The sequence below is a fragment of the Mastacembelus armatus genome, chromosome 19 (assembly GCF_900324485.2).
Source record: "Mastacembelus armatus chromosome 19, fMasArm1.2, whole genome shotgun sequence".
Taxonomy (NCBI): Eukaryota; Metazoa; Chordata; class Actinopteri; order Synbranchiformes; family Mastacembelidae; genus Mastacembelus; species Mastacembelus armatus.
Window position 1 is genome coordinate 7,372,331 of NC_046651.1, and position 7,240 is coordinate 7,379,570.

Here is a 7,240-nt window from a genome sequence, read left to right on the forward strand (position 1 = left end):
GACTGTGCAGAAAGACACGCACAGTCCTCTGATTGCAGACAATACTGTTACACTCTTTGCTTTCCCCTGCCTTGTGGCTGAATCCTCCAAACTGACCATTTAATTTTCAGCTTTTTCTTTTGTACGTTTCTGTTTCCAAATAGAATAGAGTCTCTTTAGATGGCACACGCTTATTTATACATTATTCCATATTCCATTATTCCATATCTTCCTTCTTATCTGTTTTGAATTTGCTGCTTCATTGTGCACCCATTCTTTTCAATACACGCCCCATCTCTCTTCCTGTCTCCTGCTCTCTCCATACTCCCAACCAAACCCAACCAACCAAATCATCTGTCTCATTTAGCTTGCTCCTCCAATCATTAAAAAATGTAAAATAAATGTTAGACTTAAAGTAAAACAGAGTAAAATGACAGCTTAAAAAAACAAATCTTTTAGTTGACATTTCTGTGCTAGTCATCTTTAAGCCATGTTGTCAAATAAGTCTTGAGGAGGGTAAAACTCAAAGTATGTTTGCTCTGCTTGAGTGAAAAAAATGATATTCCTCTGTGTGTGTGTGTGTGTGTGTGTGTGTGTGTGTGTGTGTGTGTGTGTGTGTGTGTGTCAGGGGATGTTGTGGGTGGTAGTCCTGCGCTCTGATACAGGCCCTCTGGGCTCTGTTGCCCTCTTTGTCTTTGCTTTTCTAATTGGCCAACTGAGTGCAGCCAAACATTCAGAGGAACATCACTAATCATTCACCTAACCTACTCTAATAACTCCACTGTCCCTCTCAGTCCCTTGTTCGACACCCTTCTCTGTCTGTTCTGTCTCTCAGGACGTGTAGAGGACAGTGTGGTGGCCATGTTAGAGGTCACAAAGCCCAGACATCAACTGGACTGGATGCCAAAGAAAACAACAGCAAACCAACACCAAGTAATAAAATGAGAAGATGGTCCTATCTTGAAATTATGAATTGTGAATTATGAATTGAAGTGATGGGTATTAGGTTTGAAAAGTGCCACTTACAGTGTTGTTCTGGAGGGGCAGCAACAAACAGTGTACTTTGGTGTTTCCAGCATCTGTGAGCTTGATAATCTCATGCATTAGGGTTAGGGTGCAATACACTGAAGCAGCCATTCAGTAGACTCAATTAATAATTTGAAATGGAGTCAAATGTCACATTTCCCTTTGGACATACTGTACAGGCGAAGCTTTGGCTTCTAAGTGTGTTTAGAGTGCACGTGAGGCTAATTTTAGAGGTGGCACAATTGCATTCAGTCATTGGAACGACAGGATTAGATGCAAACAGGATGCACTTTACATGCACTCAGCAGAAACAGTCAATCTCACAGTTGTTTTATGGATTGTGTGCTGCCATTCTGTTCATTCTAGCCAGTATTAACCAACAACAGGTCGGCTGGTTAAGTGTCAGACATACAGGCCAGTCAGAAATCAATATGGAGCTGGGAAAACCTCAGGTTAAAGGACTTTACATTTAAATTCATGTCAAACACTATAGCAGTAGCCTACAATAAAACTGTACACAGTGTATCTTTTGCTGAAGACATTTATCCATCCATTTTCTGCCGACACAACACGATGACCCAGACACTCCTCTCCCCAGCAGCACTTTGTTATCTCCTCCTGAGAGACCCCAATGTAATGTTTCCAGACTAAATAAAATACAATATCCTGGTAAGTCCCCAAGACCACCTCAACTGGCTCCTTTAAATGTAAAGGAGCAATGGGTTTACTTCAAGCCCCCTCCATATGTTCAAACTCTACTCTAACAAACTTTGGCCACTTGTATTCACAATCTCATTCTGTCAGTCGCTGATTCAAAGCTCAAGACCATAGCTGAAGGTTTGACTGACTGATAAATGGAAAGAACTGCCTTCCAGCTCAGCTCCCTCTTCACCTCAACAACGCGGTACAACACCAGCATTACTGCTGACGCTGCACCAATCCAGCTGTCAATCCCCCGCTCCATTTCACTCTCACACTGATGAAGCAAAATATTTGGAAAAGTCTTGACAGTTGAATAAGTGCTTCATGGAAGAAATCCCTAAAAGAGCCCACCTTGGAAACATAAAAATAGATTGGATTCTGCTAAATTGCAGTGCTGACCAGCCTCAGTGTTTCTGTGAAGAACATTCAGGTGTAACAAAATGAGAGGGGTTTTTTTTTTTTGGTCACTTTCCATGTTCACAGAAGAACAAATGAAACTTTCTAAGAAAACTACAACATTATCACTCTGAAACATAGAAGGAATGGAAGAAGTTATGTTATGGGTCTGAAAACATACAGTTAGGAGCCAACGCCCATCAAACCTGAGACAACTGGAATGGTTTGTTGAAGACATGTAGACTTAAGTACCATTTGTGGAGATTTCTGACTTAAAAATAAAATAAATGCACAAAAAAGGGACACAAAAATGACCACATTATTATTATTACGTATTACAGCCAAAACATGTTTCATCTCGAGTTGCTTTTAAAAGTAGATGTCAACATATGACTTTCTGTTTTCTACAGAGTTAATGCATGAGGGAACAGACAGCGAACATTTAAATTATTCTCCAGGCAAGTGAAATGAAGTCAGAGGAAACATTTCCCAACCTCACATCTGATATAAACAAATCAAAGCCTTCCACCCCAAGGAGAGCGAGAGTCAGCAATATTTACTCTGGTCAAAACATGTGCAGAACTAAATGTCTTTGACTTTAAACACTGTGTCAGTCTCATTCAGTCACACTCCCTGCTGTGTTGTTGTGTGGAAACAGGCTCAGTCCTGCAGCATCGGAAACATCAGACTCACTCATTTGTGCTGTGAACCTACAAAGTGCACTGTCAGGGTGAACGCACGCACGCACACACACACACACACACACACACACACACATTGTATGAGCAGATAAGAAAGGGAGGATTGACAGCAGACAGCCTTAAAATCAAGCATTTATGGCAGTGTGAGAGAGATAAGAGAATAAACTACACACACACACACACACACACACTTGAAACTTTACAACAACAATGCAGCACCACAACTGTACAATTCATACTATTTCAATTTCCACTGATCTTGAACTGTATGTGTGCTTGCATAAAAATGCAGGAATACGTGCAAACACACATCAGTGAGCAAACGTGATGTGAAAATGTGACATACACACACAGAACATACCCACTGCCTCATGAGGTGATTTTAATTTTTAATTACCTTTTCTAGCTCCCTGGATTATAAAGTCCATATAACAGAATGTGGTCCAATGAGACCTGAACACACTGTACCTCAACAAAACACAGGGTCCCGTGTGCACTCATGACCATATAAAGCAGATAAAGCATTGCCTGAATTAACATTTGTAATTGGTATTCATTAAAAGGCCTTTGAATGAGAAAAGGCTTAATTCTTTATTTAGAGAGCTCCTCATGATGTGGTGACATGAAGTGGAGATCAATGGGCTGATGTTTGTGATCTGTGTGTTTCTGTGTGAGGTGTGTATTGAATAGATGCTTGTACTATTGCCTGCACAACAATAATGTTAGGTATTTTGTGCTCATTCCGACTTTTGTTTAACTTCATCATTAGAACTTTAGGTTTTCTATTGTGGACCTGGAGTGTAGCATAAGGACAGCAGCTTTATTATCTGCATCTGTAACGGTACATAAAAAGCCCAGATAGATCAATTAATGAGGCACGATGCTGGTTAAGTCTCTAAATAACCTTTAATCTTTATGTTGTGTTCATGTGCGCGTGGTGAGACTCGGCCACATTAGTCACCTGTAAGTGTTGCGATGTGCAATCATCACCCATGCGGTGGGAAAGAAATGCCAGGTGACTTGGTCACACACACTCACACACTGCAGTTGGGCCCTGCTGGCATCCTCGGTAGTGATTCTTGCATTTGACTAAATAAGATATAATTATGTTCTGACAGATTCGTTTTATGAGAGACATTTTTGAAGCACGGTAGAAGGAAAAAAGTCACAACAACAGTGCTTTCAGCTAATTCTTCATTCAGCCTCCAGCTGCTTGTTTATGCAACGTCCACACATACTGTACTACAATAAGAAAAATAGATTATCTATGAGACAAAGTGCTAAATAAGCTACAGCTTTAGTCCTTTACAAAATTCTTCAGAAGGATCTTCAAAAATATGTTTTCGGCAAAGCTGCAGTTGGTTGAAATGTCGTCATGCTTCTTTTCAGACTATAGTTATAGCTCAGTAGGTACCTACTTACCTACTGGAACCTACTGGAAGGTTAATTAGGTCATTATCATCCCATACATTTTCATTGTCATCACATAAGTTCCGTCCTTATGTTTAAGCTACTTGGTTATGAAAAGATTGTGACTTGCATTACATCTGTCTAAGAGCACCGTGTACACACTGTAACAATCTCAACTACATCTACGTCAGTGCTGATGCTGCTAATTGACTTTGGATTGACTCATCGCCTCCAGTAGGGTCCCACTGATTTGTATATATACGGCTGATGTATATGGAAAACTCTTATTTAGTAGTAACCCCCCAGCAGCACCAATTCAGAACTGGGACATTTCAGCAAAGGTAAGACACATCCTCTAGAAATTATGTATTTAGTTAACTGTAACATTTATGCAGGACTGATCCAGACTCAGTGAGAGTCTGGGAATACTGGGAATACTGGGAGTAATATTGTCCTTTATAGCTCTAATTTGCTTTGGGAAAATTTTGTGGTAGAAGTGCAAAGAAACACCAGGAACACCAAAATGGACGCCCACCTGCAATTTACACCACTAGTGTCTGATATAACATTAAGGCTTATCATTTTTCCATTACTGCTTCATCAGTCGTCGCCCACAAATCCCTAATGTGAATATTCATAGATTTTGTGAAGTCATCAAATGAAATATTTAACACAGTGGGGATATTCAAAGTGTTGCTTAATGAAGGGGTTGCTCTTGTAAATCAGAGACCTGCAGGCACTTTGTGAATCTAGTTCAAGATAAGCATAAATTCAACAGGATTATTTATTCATGTGGTGACAACAGCCCCTGTGCATTTACACATACAGCGCACACACATCGTTTTCATTTTGCTATTTCTATGACACAAAAAACCAGTGGGCTTTCTCATTTAGACACCCTGACCTCTATTTGTCTGATGGTGCTAAGTTGTTAGCGACAGAAATGCAAAATCGACATTTTCATTATCTTTTCTTTTTCCACTTGTATCGTTTAGAGTGAAAAGGCAATTTGTGCATGTACACTGAACATTTCCACCGCGATACCACAAACCAAGGAGGTGATGGAAAAAAAAGTATGTAGTAAATGTAGTAAATGAATAGAAGTCAGCAGAGACCTTCATCAGAAGATGAGACACGCCAAGACGAGACAAGCACACCTGACTGACATTATAGAAGATGACACACTGAAGAATACCACAGAGCATCACAAAATATTTCTATATTATGGTACATATTGGGGGCAGCCTAGTTATTTTTATTTATTAAAGGGACATACCACATATTTTAAAGATCAGTTTACAGTGGTATACTGTTTAAGGAGCCTCTGGATGAAGCTTTCTAAACTCTGAGAAAACAACTCGCTGGGATTTGGCTTGAGACTACAAATCCATAACAGAAAGCCAATATTACAAAGTAGTGTAGCGCAGTGGTGTGGACATTTAACAAACAGTCAGGGGCTTGCATTATGGGAAATGTTAACTTAATGGCAGTACTCTATTCAGACTGCCAATTTCATCTTCAATTTAATCTTCAGTGAAACGTATGGAAGTACACCACAGACTGGAGCTTCTGTTAACAATACAGAGCAAGGCGATGGTTGTCTCATACAAATGGGGGGAGTGAATGCACACTGAGGAGACTGGTGTCATGTGCAGGTCTGCTGTATGAAAGGGGTGGAAGACTATACTCAGACACAGCTGTACTTCGAGCTGAGTGATAATGCAAAAAAAATGTCAACATACAGATGTTTAACAGGAATAATGTTTACCATTTTTGCCCTTATTACTACAATCAGAGTGTCATTAGGTTATTTCAGTCTTCACCAAAGTTGGTGGCTCACCCACCACTGTGAATCCTAGAGCTACGATGCTGCCACATGGCAAAAAACCTAATAAAGAAATGTACAGTGACTGCATGAGACAGCCCACAGTGTTGAGAAAAGACGTCGGCATCAAACTATTTAAAATGACCAGATCTGTCGTCACTAACATCAGAGACCAAATTATTTCATCAGACCAAATGTATGTGGTTGTTGCCAACAACTATTGTTTCTCCACAATGACTATATGTGAAAGGTTGTAATGTTTGGCTGCAGCTGTAAATCTGTGTCCATGCAGCTGTACATCTGGGTTTATTTTTAAAATGATGGAAACTGTTTCTTGGGTTAATAAATTCACATCATCCTGGACCCCATGCAGTTGGCCGTTGTCTTGGAGACCAGAGTCTGACTAAGACTTACTCCTCATTACATGGCATTTGTGTCTGGTTATATTTTTTGTACAATCTGGTTTTCACGTTAAGAGTCTTATCAGCACAAAACTGAATTCTCTAAATAAAGAAATTAAGTCCTTCATCGTTATTTCTCTTCCTCACGCCTACCCAAGTGTCATCCCTCTCTCCGTTCACTCCTCCGTCACATACCTGTCACTTCTCTCTGCTCCCTCCATCCTCATCCCCAAAACTCTCTTTCTCCCTCCTATTCGTTCTCTCACATCTCCAATCTTTGGTCCTCAGCCAGTCGTTTCTCCTCCACTGTTCCACCTCGCCCTCCCCCACTTCCTTCGCTTCTCTCCCTCTTCCTTTCTTTTCTGCTGGCCTCCTCCCCACTGCCCTACATTCACTCTCTTCTTTTTATTCTCTTTATTACGCTTTCTGTCGCTCTTTCTCTCTCTGATATCCAGCATGCAAGAGAGTGAAAATCAGAGGAAAGTGGAGGAAGCATCGAGTTCGCTCCAGAATGACAAGACATAAAGGAGGGGATTTTGGGAGAGGCGATTAGCGGAAAGCAAAACAAAAAGCCCCTTGTCAATCTGGCTTATAATTCCATTAAAAATCGTACATGTGGTAGTTTACTTTGAGAAAAGCTCTTATAATTGGCCTCAGCGGTGGCATCTGGGTGTGTGAGTTTATAGGAGTGGAACACACAGTTTGTGCATATAGGCAGTATAAGTGTTTATCTGCACTTTTGAATTTTTTTTTGTGTTTGTGTATGTCTAGTGTGTGTGTGTGTGTGTGTGTGTGTGCCC